The 15,442-nt window shown below is 42.6% G+C and overlaps 1 protein-coding gene across 20 annotated transcripts in view; it reads left to right on the top strand.

Annotated features, from left to right (window-relative positions):
• The window catches only part of KALRN (kalirin RhoGEF kinase), a 654,582-nt gene that overhangs the window by 73,197 nt on the left and 565,943 nt on the right, over positions 1 to 15,442 (top strand). The window lies entirely within an intron of this gene.

Raw genomic sequence — 15,442 nt, 5'->3', positions numbered from 1 at the left:
TACTGGTCAGGGTTATTTTGCTCCTTGACTTGCTGTTTAGACAGTATGCTGAATGGTTCCTTGTGACAGGGCTTTGAAATAAAAATGGCTTGATTTAGCTCACTTCTGTGTAATATCAGTCATGTCCCTTAGCCTCCTTAGGCCTTGGTTTCCTCATGTACGAGATGCTGACAATATCAATATTTACCTTACAGGGTTATTTTATGGATTAAATGATGTTATATATGTTAATGCTTAACACATTTTTAGCTATTAATTCTTAACCTTTATTGCCTACAATCTAACTTTTGGATGAAAAGAGAATGGCAGAATGGTCAAGAGGGGATCCAGGGCCTGGAAGCTTAGATAAGCACGTTTTGAAGGGGTAGAGACAGACTGTGCCATAAGTTCTGAACACCGGGACTTTGAGACACTGCAATCACAACCAACGAAGAGTTAGGTGTGAGGGATGGAATCAAAGACCAATCTCCATTTACTTTGGAGTTTGGCCCAAGGCCCTGGGGGGAGATCTCAGCTTCCCGCTTCCCTGTGTGCCTTGTTGTGACTGGGATGTGTTTCCTGGGTAGTGGAGTCATCCATCAGTAAGCTCCTTTTAAGGCCCTGCCTCCTGACTTTGAGGCTGCCGGCCAGGCAGCTGAGCTGGTCCGCCTCAGAGGGTGCGCTTCCCTGCTGTCTCTTGCTGGCTCAGCCCACAGGCTTAGGGTGCTTCCTGCCTTGCCGAGTTCCTTCTCCATTAAGTAGATTAAGAGCTTGGATGACCCAGCCCAGAATAATGGACACACTAATTGGCTGTCATTTGAAGGCTTCAGTATTGATAAATCTTCAGACCCCGGGCAGTATTTGCTGAAATCCCTTCTTATCGATCACTTTGGGAGAGAAGGATCCAAGGGCAATGGTGGATGCTTCTCAGGGCAGAGAGGGAGGGGCTGAGGCAGTGGTTCCTGGGAGATGTTGGAACTGTCCAGTAGGCCCTGGGGGGAGCATTAAAAGAAAGAGGAAAAACAGAGGAAGGGTTTCCCTCTTTAATAGGGAAGGTGGTAGTAGTCAGCAGTTCTCCTTCAGTACCTCAAACAGAACGATGAGGGACCAGATTGGGAGAGAAGTTATATCAGAGGCAAAGGAGTGTAGTTTCAGTTTACACTGTGGGCTTGCGGGCATTTGGACATGTTCTGGCCATTTCGTCAGAGAGCAAGCAGCCCATTGGTCCCTGTTTGTATGGCGAGTTTGGGAGGAAGGGGGAAAATGGGGTTTAGGGAGACCATGTGCTCTCTTTCCCAGATGTTCATCTCCAGCCAACCCTGTGGGATCATGTTGGAGCCCTGAGGAGAGATGCTGTGTACCAAAGTTAAAGGAAGTGTTCTCATGAGGGATCTGTGTGACGTATGAGAGGTGAAGACGCTGATTTTTGTGAATGTGGAGTGGGGAAGAGGGACCGAGCTTCCATCAGGGCTGGAACCCCGGGGGACAGTGAGGACTCCAGGGAATCAGGCCATTTGGCACTTGGAGTTGGGGGGGATTTGAGAGCCCTGGAGCCAGCGCTTAGAGGTAGATGCTAGTGTCCTCACAGAGGGCATTTCAGGCCCCCTGCAGTAGCAGGGGGCAGCCAGAGTGGAAGGACATGGTGTGTGTGGCTTGGTGAACACAGGGCAGATGCAAGCAGGGTTCTTGGACAAATGGGATGAGATTTTTCAGAGGCTTACCACATGAGATAGGAAATCAGGCCAAAGCCATTGAAATTTGAATTGCTTCTGTTAACGGGGATTTCCTGTCTGGTAAGGACTAGAAAACTACGTTGGCATTGAGGTACTTCTTAAATTGACAAATATTTATTGAGTAACTACTCTGCAAAGGTACTATTATGAGAGTGAACAAGACAGGCAGAGTCTTTGTCTTCATGGCAATTACTGAAGGGAAAGGATTACTTGGTTACAGAGCTGTGGGAGCAGAGAAGAGGAAGAGGAGAATTCTAGCTGTAGACTTGGCCTTGAAAGGCCTTGAAGGATGGGGAGAACCTGCACTTTGAAGATGGAGGAGGGCAACAGAGGAAAGGTGCAGACTGGGAAGGTTTGGAGAGTTTGGGAAACAGTCCCCATGTGGAGGTCGTGTGTGTGCGCTCTGTGGGTGTGTGTGCAGGGGACTTGGCATAAGGAGAGAGAAAGCTGGAAAGGCTGGCTGAGTGGGCTTTATGTTCTACATTAGAGATTAAGCATTTTATTTAGTAGTTTATGGGTGCTATTGGAAGATTTTTAACAAGGAGAATAATGATCAATCCTTTCTTGTCCCTGGCTGAGGTCGCTTAGCAGCATTGGTGTTAGGCAGGCTTCAGGCCATGATTATTTCAATTTGTTCTCTTCCTGTCTTTCTTGTGGGAGCAGTTGTAATTTTATTTTTACCCACATCTCAGTTTTGGGTGTGCTTCAGATTAGCAGCTCTGTGCCTCCAGTTGGAAGAGAGCTCCTGTTCAAAGTGCTGTGTGGGTGGAGTCCTTCCACCACTGTCCAAGCCCTGCTGCCCCTCCTGGGTGTTGACCTTGGCTGTAGAGGGTGTGTCCCTTGATTTAATGCTGTTTGCTTCCCCTAGTTTTTCAGCTCCTTTGGTGCTTCTGAATGACCCAGGATTCCTGCAGGAAGGTTGAGCATGGGACAGCTTGTGGTTTGGGTGTTAGCTAGGGGCAGCAACTAATAAATGAATGCTCAGTTATCTTGGGAATGTAGGTCTTTGCTTCAGCCAATTTACTAACATTTTATCATAAATACAAGCAGCTTCATAAATTTAGATCAGTTTCTAAAAAAACAGACCCTGGTTCTAGGAACATTTCAGTGCAGAAGATGGGATTGTCAACAAAGACAGGCATGCATTTTTAAAGATAAGATCTATTTACTAGGACATGGTCTACAAAGAAGCAAATTTGGTGCCTTAAAACTTCTGTTCTGTATCCAAATGAAGGGTATAGTGCAGATTTATCTTCCAGTGACAGTGATGTTTTAAAATATCCTTATGGTGCTGTTAGCTTAGTTGGCCTGGACCCTATATTCATGAGGGAGAGGCTGTGGCTCAGCTCTCATCCCTCTTTTGGACAGATAGTGTCTCTCTGGTTATGGTTAGAGACCACATCTTCCATTCCAGCTGGTTGTCTCTCAGAAGCTTTTTATTAGTCATGCAAAACCAGCAAAAATAGTATAAAGAGGTAACAGAAATTTAGTCTTTCTACTAGAAAAAGAACCCAGATAATATGGCCTGTTGATAACAGCTGTGTTGTAATTTAGTGTCTTAGGACATTAAGTACTTCCTGTGTGCTAGGAACTGTCCTAGGTGCTTACCCCAAACTTCAAAATCGTATTGTCCTTATTTTACGGATGAGGAAACTGAGGCTCAAAGAACTTATGTGACTTGCCCAAGTCATTCAACTTGTGTAATGGTGAGTCAGGCTTCTAATCTAGATTTTCTTTTCTGAATCTCATGTTCTTCCCATTCCTCCATCTGAAACTGTGATGAGAATACCTAAACCCTAGATGCCTGGAGAAAGAGTTGGTATATTTGGCAATGACCTTAGGCCTCTTCATGCTTTGAAGCAGAGCTACCTCTGTCCTGCTTGGTGTCCAAGTTAACATCTGCTCATTGCCAAGTGGAACCCTGGAGGCCTCTTTTGCTCTTTCTTCTAGCCCCCAGCCCCTTGCTGAATTAGAGAAGAGACAGATGGAAGATCAAATGGCAGATGGAAGATCAGATTTCAGACATAGCAGGCTTCCTTCTGATCTGCAACAACTCAGAGGGAGAGGAGGGAGCACTGGCTGGTGTGTGGACAAGTGTATTCCATTGACCTGCTGCCCTAAGCTGGGGGTCTGTACTGAAAATTTTTTATAGAAAAGAAAGACAGTGGTACTTTTTCCTTGAGCATGTGGGAAGGTTGGTGGGGGGAAGAATTAGCAAGTTTTTGATATTTAAATAAATAAAACACTTATTATGAACCATCTCTTGGGAAGGCAGAATTGGTGTGATTGAAAGGTGGTAAGAAAGTGTTCTCTGTCCAGACCCTCTCTGACCCTAGCAGTGCCTTTGCACCCAGAACAGTTCATTGATTCTTTTGGGCTAATATCACTTAGCTAATCCTTTTATGAATGCTAAAATAGTGCATCCTGATATAAATTTAAGATTCCTTGGCTCTGTAAGAAGTAGAGGAATAGTAAGGCTGTATGTGTGTGTGTGTGTTTTTGTAGTGGGGTGGGTGGTGTCTAGAGTGAATAGAATGACTGAGACATGGTAGGAGATATTCCGGGATGACTTCCTGGAGAAGAGAAGTACTTAACATGTTATGCTGGTAAAGAGGTTTGTTCTTTCAGGGGCTGTGGATTGGGGCATTAAACAAGTTACTGAACATCAATTTTTAGTTCCTCAGATAATGGAATTAACTCTAGTAGTGTAAGGTAAAAAGCCATTATTAACTTATAAGCCCTTATAATTACTTTTTGGAAGCCCTTTTTGCTTTGGCATAGTAAATCTTTCTCAGTGTCAGGGATTTAAAAATTTTAGAAATGACATTTAATTAATGCAAAAGATAAAATCCCTTTGGGTTTCAAGCTGCCTTGGGAACCTATGAATTCTCCCTCGACCAGGCTTGTCCTGCCTCTTCTCAGGTACCATCCAGGAAGCATCCCCAAGGTCTGGCATGGAGAGAGTGCCTTCCTTGAGAGTGACATTTCATGGAGATGCAGGAGGCACTTCCACATACGCCAGGAGCCAGGTTTCAGGGAGGCTGAGTGGTGAGCTTCCAGCTGGGGTCAGGACAGAAGGAGCACAGATGGCAGACGGCCCTGGCTGCCACTTGATGGGGACTACTCTTGGGACCGAAGGGGTAGGAGCAGCTTACACTACTCCCTGTAAAGGAAACTACGGAAGCTTTAGCAACTGAGGATTACATTGTTTCTGAGAGAGTTTCTTGAGGAGACTTTGAAGATGTGCATAAGCATGAACAGTTTAAAAGCATAACATGGATTTTTACACAGAAACCCCTGACATAGGTCTTGAATATTACTAAGATTTTTCTGTACATTTATATGTGGGAGTTATGGAAACATTCACTTAGCCAATTTGCAAACAAGTTAGGCATCGAGGCCTAAATAGTCATTTAGCTCTAATAAAAGTAAGGAAATTTCATTTCTCTTATTTTCATAACTATGTCTTATTTGAGTATTTATTACATTCCACGTTTTGCCCTAACACTGGAAATATATCTTCTCATTTAATTGTCACAACAACACTGGGAAGTAGCTATAATCCTTTACAGTTTATAAAGCACCTCCATCACTTCATTTGATTCTTTAAAATAAATATATTTCCCTATTACACAGTGAGAAGTGGTCATAAGTAGTGAAGTTGGAACCTGAACACAGAGCTCTTTATTGCATTTCCAGTCTCCTTTTCACCATATCACAACACCATACTTCCCTCTCGTTCTATAGAGAGTCTGTTGGGATTCTGTTTCTGAGAGAGGTTATCTGAGCAGGATAAGCTTGAAGGATGTCTGTAGGGTTGAGAGATAGGAGGTGAGAGGAAGCAGAGAATGGAGACTGACTGGCAGGGCCCATGGGGATGTCAGAGGCAGTGCAAGCATGGCACAGGTTCCCTAATAAGTGGGTGCTGGAAAGAAAAAAAACTCCCACTTTGGGTAAGAACAAGGCCGTTCCCAACTTCTTCACATCTGTGAGGGGGTCTGATAATATGGAGACTCACTGATGACTGGGCAGAAGTTTTCAGATCCAAGAAGATATTAAAATAAATATTTAATTGGAACAAATTATGCTGTGAATCATTAAGACAAACATAAATCTCATGAATAAGGTTTCTCTTATTTCTCTGAATGTCAATGAAATATTTAGTGAGGAAAATGAAGTCAGCTAACTACTTTGCATGACTAAATGCCATTACTGGCTTCCAAGAGCAGCTTCCTCAGGATCCAGCCAGATCCCAAGGACAGGGAAGGCAGAATACTTCTAGGCTGACCCACCATGAGCAAGGATCAGATTGCTCAGGCTTGGTAAGACTGAAGCAAAGTCTAGCATTGTGTCTGGGATAGAAAAGAGAATAAAATTTCATTTTTGGTTATTTAATGTTGATTTTGAAGGTCCTGGAGGTACTTCCTAATTAGGGGAATGGGGACGATTGGCTTTAGGGTAATTGCCTTGAATTTTTCAGATGGTAAATACTGAGGTTTCCTATGAGGATGTCTAGCACATAGAGCTCTCTGATTTGGGTTGGTGCTCTGGTAGGTAGCATACACACGTCTTGTGTGTCTGCTGGCTGGATGTGCTCTGCCAATGCTAATGATGAATTTGTCCATGGTTTAGTTGGGAGGACTTCCAGATGCCTTTGGGGATTAGGAGAGCACCATCAATTCACCTGGTCTCACCTAGGGTGGCAATAAAGGATACTGGGCCATCTCCCCATAGAGGTCAGTCCAGGCACTGGCTTCCTTAGCTGTGGCATCCTTTAAGGGTGACCAGAGCAGAGCTGACTATTCCAGGAGGTGAATTTCAAGAGACTGAACCAAAAGATAGCAAGTATGGGTATATGGGACAATGAGGATACTGAGGGTCTCTGGCTTCCCTGGACAGGGTTTGGCTGCAGCTGTGCCCCTGACAGGGTATGTGTTTCTGATGCCTGGGTTCATGGTCTTCTGGCATACAGATCCTGTGTGGGTCACACGATACATGCTTGCATGGGTGGTCTTGCTGTCCAAAGTCATATTTGCTGCTCCAATTTCATTCTGGGTTTCTTCTTGCAATGCACAGGCAGCTTACGTCAGTCCTCATAGATGAAAGATGACTTTATTCCTCCCACATAAACACAGCACTCTGGCCTGGGAGAAAGCTTAGCCAGCGTGTTGGGGAATTGTAGGTTACTTAGGACTGCCTGTATTTTCCTTGGCCTTAGGCCTCCCATTTCCTAAACTGAGGGTGCGATTAACAGGATTGGCTAGAAGAGGAACCCCCACTGCTAGCAGAATTACTGACTGAGAATGAGCCATCTACCCAGCACTGGCTTAGATGCTCTAGAAGCTATAAAAATGTTAAAAGAAATTCTTGTCATTAAAGAAACTTACAAGTTACATAATTAACTATTTATTCAATATGTATTTATTCAACACATTCTCATAGACCACAAAGAAATAAATGCTTTTACCCTCAAGGTACTTAAAAAGACGTGTTCATAATTGTGAACTGCAGACTAATGTGAATTTCAGGAAAATGCTCTCTGCCAAAGACTTTGTTTGATGTAGGGTTATAAATACTACTTCTATTAGAAGATAAGAGGATGGAGCCAGCAGACAGATTTTGGTTGTTAATATTGTTCTAGCCCCACAAGCTAGCACAGTGCCTGGTACATGTAGATGCTTAATAAATACATGTTGACTGACTAAATGAATTTTGCTAGGCTGGAGTGATCAGAAAAAAACCTCATGGAACTAGTTCAGCTTGAGTTAGATATTTAAAACATGATAGAAGTGGGTAGCACTGGGGAGAACATTTCAGATTTTTCAGGGAAAATCACTGCCACCTCTATAGTACTCTGATATTGATTTCTCTTTCATGTTTATCAAGTATTGCACAAGTCACTCATGAGCACTCAGCCATTTCTTACCTCCTTTATCAGACCATTAGGGAAGGGTTGACTCTGGGGCCTGTGGTACCTGGTTGTATGATAAAATGCCAGAAATAGTGATTTATTTCTATTTGAAGCATTTTTATAGTTTGGGGATGCCTTTGGAGCCCTGTTAAGAGTGGCCATGGATTGGAATTCTCCATAAAGCCATTAATTATTAAAATTGCTTTGTTGTAAAACAAAAGGAGCTGCTTATAGGAGTCAGCTGTTGAAGGTGCAGAGTGAGTTTGTATCACTGTGAGTGCTCCTCATCCCAGGCAGACCTGTTAGCAGACACTCAGGGAAGAAGACAGGACACTGTCAGCACACTGCTGCAGGGAAGATGGGCAATTAGTGGCTTCAGATGTCACTTAACATCCTTCCCCCTTTGGTCTCCTGGTTGCTTTGTGTTGGGCAGTCAGAGATTTTAGTTATAAATAAAAACAAGTACCAGTGAAGCTGTTAGCTTGCCAAATGGTGAGGTGACTGGTGCAGGGAGTTTGACTGCAGTGGTTGTAAGGAAGTTCTATTGGTGGTGATGCTAAAGAGGAGAAAAAATTCCTGGGTGTTGGGGATGATTTGCCTTTTGGGCAGTGGGGCTGTGTGTACAGGTGGAGGAGGTTGGGTGCCACTCTGTCATCACTGTTGTGTTCCTCAGCAGGCTCTGAGGGCTGGATCTGCTCTCCTGTCTCATGTCTAGGGGTGCTAGAGGCCAGGCTGCAGAACACTTCTCAGTGGGCATCTTTATAATGATGTGCAAGGAAGCTTGATTTCTGATCATACATGGTAAAGCTGGGGAGAGGGTCTGTGTTTAGAATTGTAGGGGCAAGGTGGGGCAGTCAATGATATTTAAACCAGCTCCTTGCTGAGCCCACAGAGGGGGCACAACATTCATTCAGACGCTGGAGTTTAAAGAAGAGATGTGGTCTCTGTACCACCAACACCAGAAACTGTTTTACAATTTCCAAAAACTTTCATATGGGTATCTCATTTGAAATCCACAACAGCCTTCTGAGATAGATAGGGCAAGGACTATCATTGCTCTTTCCAAGATGACGAAACTGAAGCACAAACTAAAGCCTTAAATCACCCAGCTAGCAAGAAGCTAAGCCTTGAATCCAGAACCTCAGATTGCATGCCTCTTGCTTTGTTCTGTTATTTCATGTTGTCAGTTCCTAATCATGAAAACAGACAAATACACATGGCATGACTAAAAGATGCTGATATTGTGGAGGGGGAGACAAAAGGTTAGAGATGGTGTAGTGAGTGAGCAAGAGTCCCAGGAGCAGGTGACCTTGAGCTGTCATGCAAAGGAGCAGCAGCCATGGTTGTGGTGGACAGAAAGCTGTGTGTGGTGTTCCTGGTAATGGTGGCAGACATTGTTATTCAGGTCCACTCATCATTATTCCTGGGTGTGCAGGGGAGGCTGGGGGTGGGGGATGGGAATCAAGAGCACTGAAGGGCCTAAATAATTAAAATCAGAGAAAACATGAACACCTCTTTGTAACTTATAGCATAATCCCATTTTCCTAGAAATGCTTTCAACATACTGCCCACAAGCAGCAAAATGCCTTAAAATGAATTCTACTCCTTTTCCTTGATTCTCCTGTGAGCAGGAAAATACCTGCAAGGATAGATGTCAAGATTCTGGATAACCTGCAGTTAAGCCATCAGCCCCTCTGGTTGATTAGGACTGGGCTGTGTTGATTGTTTCTACTTTGAGGAATGGTGGCCCTGGGAGCTAGGGGCCCCATCTTGGTTTGGGTCCTGCCTCCCTAAGGCAGGTGTGGAGGAAAAGGAGATGACTACCAGTTTGTACCAAGAAACTCAACAGCTCACTTCCTGATGCTCCCTGTCAATTCTAGGTGCCCTTTTGCAACATCTCTTCTTTATTCATGGTGTACCTTGTGTTCACTGTAGAAGTGTTGACTAAAAGAAGTTCATGGTTTTTAGAAATTCCTGGGTGAGAAGTGAGACTTCCTTGCTTTTGCCAGCCCTCAGATTAATGATTCTGTTTTTTTTCTCTGTCTCTCTTTTTAAATATGTCATGAGTAGAAATTTCTGAACTTGCAAAGACTGACATCAGAAGTATTTCAGCAAAGTGCCTTTGTTTTTCACTCAAAATTATGTTTAAAAATAATCCAGTATTACCCAAACTATTTTCTCAGCCACTGCTGGTGAGGTTTCTCCCCTTCAACCACTGAATTGTTTAAAAAACCTGAGCCAGTATTTGAGAACCCTCCCTGCACCCACCACTGCTCCATGTTAGGAGAAGTAGACAGTGGAGGTTTGTCTGTGGTCTCAGGACATCACCTCTCCACTCCTTTCCTTTAAGGTGATTTGCTGCCCTGCTTAAAACTCAAGATGGTAGACAAGGATGACAACCAACCTCAGCTTTTCCTTTCTAATTCAAGGGCACAAAGCCAGGTTCTTGTAAGAAAAATAATACAAAGATTCTTACAAGATTTTGTCATGATGTAACACAGAATGTAACGGCTGTTTCTTTGCTATGGCTTAGGTAAAATTTCTTATGGAAATGGCATGGTCCAAGCCCTGCTGTACCACCGATCCAAGTGATAGTTTCATCGAGTCCATATGTTCGCAGATGAAGGAAGTGGTGTCACATGGCAAATGGCCAAGAAAGCCACTTCCACAGGATTGTCCAAGAGTGCCTGGCACATTCCACCCCTCAATTATTTCCGTCGATTGTGAACAGATGGGCACAATACTCTTTAAGTCATAGTAGAGTGACTTGTATTTGGCCATTATCCAAGCAAAATGAAAGAAGGTGCTGTTGTCTGTCTGGCTCAACTACAGTATAGGATTCATAAAATAAAGATTCCTGGTTCAATAGAACAAAGCCCATGACTTCCAGGGTGGGTGTTTTGATGGCAGCAGCTCAGAGGCCACCATCTATAAGCTTCAAATTGGTTACAGATTTGTGGAGCTATACTTACCTTATTGTTGGCTTCCTTTAATTTTGAACTCTATAGTCTCTCCATATTGCATCAACTCATTAAATATATGGTAAGATTTTCCCATTTAAACTTGATCCAGGTTAGGATTATCTACTGATTCAGGAAGGTCTCAATTCACTCTAAACAGATGGTTTTGAGAATAATATGTATGGACCCTAAAGTGTCCCTGACAGGGTGATTTTTTCAAATCCTCTCCCACTCAGTGAAGTTTCTGGTCTCATGCTCCAATACTCATTGTAGTAACTAGACTAACTTGCTATTCCATGCCACCTCCTTCCCAGTCTGACTCCAAACTCTCCTCTTCCAGGAAGTCTGCTTTGCTTGATTCTATTTTTTGGCTGCAGAGTTCTAGATTAGAAGAATCTTAATTATGGGTGAGATCTTAGAGTCCATTGAGTCTAACTATATTTTAGGCAGAAATTGCCTCTGGACAGTCTCTGAGTAATGATGGTGCATATCATCAGTGACAGGGTGCTCATGACTCCACAAGACAACTCATTTTATTGTTGGACAGATCCAATTGCTAGTAAATTGTTTTCTGTAATTGAGATCTGACTGTCTAATTTAGATATGTTGATATTAGTTCAGCCCTCTGGAGTAATACAGAGCTATAAAACTTCATTTTTACATGAAGTCCTTCGGATAATTGAGGACAGCAGTTGTTATCACTACACAATCTGTTTGGCAATGATTGTATATACTTTTGGTTGATCTTTGTATCTCCTTAATTTTGTTTTCTTGCTCTTACGCTTCATTTATGTTACTGTTATTCCTCAATTTGTATAATCTAAATCTCTCCATTATTTTGTGTCCCTTAAAATTTTATGCCTTTGATGTGTACAGTATGTTTTAAATTACTCAATTATTTCTTTCATTCATATAGTCTCTCAATTAGTATTTATTAAGTACTTCTGTGTGTGTGCAGGTCTGTGATAGGTGCTAGAAAGACAGCAATGAATAGGGCCAATTCCTTGCCCTCAAGAAGGCACTTACTGGTGTGTCACATACTGACTTTTCTCAAATTGTTCTTATTCCTATAGTCAGACTTACCAGTGGAATAAGATCAGTTAATGAGCAGAGAAAAACCAGAAGACTGGGATGTTGAGACATACATTCTTTCAACTAGTATTATGTTTGTTTAACTGATGGCTGGTCCTTCCCTCTCTTTCCACTAGTTACTTTTTCAGTTTTAAAAGAGATATTTGTCCCTGAAAAGATGTTTCCTATAGAGACTGTTTAGATAACAAACACTGATGAGGACAGAAGCCTGAGGTGAAACAAACAATCCTGTTTTACTAATTGGCCATTTACAAGTGGTAGTTTCACTTTTGTCCCATCCAGAGGATAAGTGTTCCCTATGAGTTGACAGTACAAGGAAAATCAAATAAAAATTTAAACCAAGCAACAAGAAGTAGATGGTCTGTCAGGATGGAATAAGACCAAAGATTCCTGAAAAACCTTGATTTAGGCTCCAGAAAGGTATCTGGAGAAGTGAGCTTGATGGAGGGGGGCATTGTGATGCAAAAACTGTGCCTTCATGTAGGTGCTGTGGTCTGGTGCTGAGGTGTTTCACATGCCCTAGCTTGGATGCTGCCTCTGCTCTCTTTAACTGGTTCTGAAGGGTTCTGGGGTCTAGAGTTACCTCCTGGGTCTGATCCTTCTGTGTCTGTTCCCTGTCCCCATACCACTCCCCATTACTGGCTGCCCTGTTGACTTGGTTACACCTCTGCACAGGGACAGAAGCAACTTTCCAATCCAGAAAAGCCATGGAGTTGTTCTCAGTCACTTGCATTTGGCATCTAGAGAGCCAAGCCAGAAACTAGGGATTGAGAAACTGAGGGCTGTAGATACTGATGAGCAAAATGGTGCACAGTCTGACCTGCCTGCATATGTGAGAGCATTTCTGAGAAATCCCTAAAATTCTCAACTACTGTGCTCAGGCTGCTCATTTGAGTGAGGGAGCCAGGCTATACTGAGGAACAGTAACTAAACTGTGTCTCAGCATTAGTGGGGTAGAAAACCACTTAGATAGGCCTGCCCTGTCTATTCACAGACCCTAATGGCCCTGCTCCTCCCAACTTTTGTTCTTTTCTCTGCTAGAGAGCAGAGGGAGCACTCTCCACTACTGCTTCACTGCTCTGCCTTAAGTCTTACCTGCTTTAAGGACCACATCAAGGCCCATCCATTCTTTACCTGCTCATGCCAGTTTATAGCAACATCTCCTTAGACTTGACCCTGAATTTGTTCATCTCCATAGGCATATCTTTGAAGGTTAGTATATTCTGTAAAGTCAGGGAATACATCTGTCTTGGACACTGCACTTGGTGTTGAGGTATCAGATTGGTAGCATGCACTACTTCAATTTCTTGGGCAATGGCACAAAGAGAGAGTAACTAGAGAGGGAAGGTGGTGGTGGTGTGTAGAGGTCAGGGGAAGAAGGGGCAAGGTTTATCTTGATTCATCCTAAGAGAAATCTAGAGATTGCAATAGTCACCTTTGGTCATCCACTTACTCTGTCACCGGGACCTGTGGGCAGGGCTGTTTCCGTCTTCCATTTTCATTCCCTTAAGACATGCTTTCCCCTCCCTGCTGAGGCCAAGGCCATCACTGATGTTTGTTTTAACCTCATTTCATCTGTGAAAGAGGTTGGGTGAGAAGAGGAAGACAGATGTCAACATTCCATCTGATTTACCGTAGGGTCCTGCCCCTCGAAGGAAGGTTTGTTGATTATTTTTGTGACTTCCAGAGTGTCTAGCTCAGTAACATAAAATATGTGCTTTATAAATATGTTTTGATTGAATAACATTTACCAAGCCGTATAAAAAAAAGAAATGAAATGAGTAATAATTACTTATCTATTTATGGGGCAACCTTAACCATTCAGAACATAGAAATAGCCTTAAAGCAGCAAAGAAGTCCATGCACACAGTAAGATGAAACTTGTTGACTTGTGACTGTGTATAAAGTAAAGTTCCTTATTGGGCTATCTTCAGTAATTCCTAATACAGTGGCTAGAAGGAGGTGCTATGGCTTATGACACTTTAGTGATGTCTACCCATGAAGGGGAAGACAGTGAAATTCCTAGATATTAATAAGTAGCAGACATATCTACACATCTCAGTATGATCTGCATGGGTTAAGTGGTTTACTATATTCAAGTAAAATTGTTAGAATTAAAAAAGAAAAAAAGCTGCTTAAAAACTAAAGCCAGTATCTGGAAACCTACCTGGAACATCTTGTTTCCCAGTGATGCTTTAAAAAAGGAGTCTCTACCAATAATACCAAGTGTTGGTAAGAATGTGAAGCCCCTGGAACTCTTTGCTGGTGGAAGTATATATGTTGGTGCAATCACTTTGAAAATAATTTTGATGGTATCTATTATGTAAACCCCCATGATTCTACAATTCTGCACCTGAATATACTCAATAGGCATAAGGGTTTATCTTCATCAAAACATGTAAAGAATGTTCATTTTTCAGCTTTATTTATAACAACCCCAAAATGGACATAACTGAAATGTTTCTATCAACAGTAAAAATAAACACATTATTGTATATTGATGCAACAGAATGCTATACAGTCAGAAGAAAGAGCATGCTATTGGCATACCAATAGCAAAGAGGAATCTTACAACAGAATGTTGAGCAAAAGAAACCAGGCAGAAAAGAATACATATTACATTCTCTTTTATATAAAGTTCAGGAACAAGCAAAACCTATTGTATGGGGTACAATTTTCATCTGTGAAGAGAAGCAGAGGTCAGGTAATGATTGTTCTTGATTAGGAGGGGGCTTGAGGGACACTCTGGCTGGGTAGATGTAAATCTTCTAAATCTTGGTCTGGGTGGTGGTTACATTGGTGTATACATAAGCAAACATTCACCTAGCTCTTACCTTAAGATTTGTGCACTCTACTTTGTACAAAGAAAAAGGAAATATTACTGAAGTGTGATGCTGAGTAGTTTGCCCCAGATCCATGTTTCTTCTATTGGTTTGCATGTTAACAGTGAGTGTCCTATGGCTTTTGCCCCTGAAGCTTCTTGTGAATTTTAGCTTCTTGTTCCTGGTCCCAGCTTGCTCGAGGAAGGGGTTGGGCCTGTGAGTCAGGAAGCCTGCTCTGTAGCCTCTCAGCCACACTTGCTGGTTGTTTACTTATGGGTAAATTCATCAGAGAAGTCTGTGAAATAGGCATCTCACTTCCTCCTACACCTTTAACCATTGGGGTTTGGTGAGCATCATGTTGGGTACAATATGTCAAAGAATGTAGGAAAAAATCAAAAGGGCCACCCAAATACCAAGATTATTATTGTACTTGAGCTTGATGAAATTGATAGGAGCTACTGATTTGAATCACATAAGGTGCTGCTATCAAAGACCAGGATGTGATTTTAAACAGTTGGGCAGTGATTCATGAATCGTTTTGGTGCTTGGCCTAGGGCAGTCAGTAGCACATGAGGGTAACTTGTGGCAGGGAAATACAGTGATTACAGAAGCAGCCACTGCCAGGAGGCCTGCAGGGTTCAAGAGACTCAGTGCTCAGCATCCAAGGTTCATGATGATGGTTTTTTCAAGGTAAATCCCTTGAACCAATGTGGCCAAGTGAACAGTGCTCTGCTTAGACAATCCAGGTCTAGTTTTGGCGCTCCTGCCAGATGGCTGTTTGATATGAGGCAATCACTTCACTTCCATGGACTTCAGTTTTCTTACCTGTGAAGTGGAGCACTAGGGGTTGTCTTAGGTCCCTCTCAGCTCTAACTTGCTCTGTGTCTTCCTCATACAGCTAGTTCTCAGTTATTTCTGTATATGTATTATATGGCCAATTTTAAA

This window comes from Manis javanica, chromosome 3, assembly GCF_040802235.1.
Source record: "Manis javanica isolate MJ-LG chromosome 3, MJ_LKY, whole genome shotgun sequence".
Taxonomy (NCBI): domain Eukaryota; kingdom Metazoa; phylum Chordata; class Mammalia; order Pholidota; family Manidae; genus Manis; species Manis javanica.
This window is presented reverse-complemented; position numbering and strand designations above follow the sequence as displayed.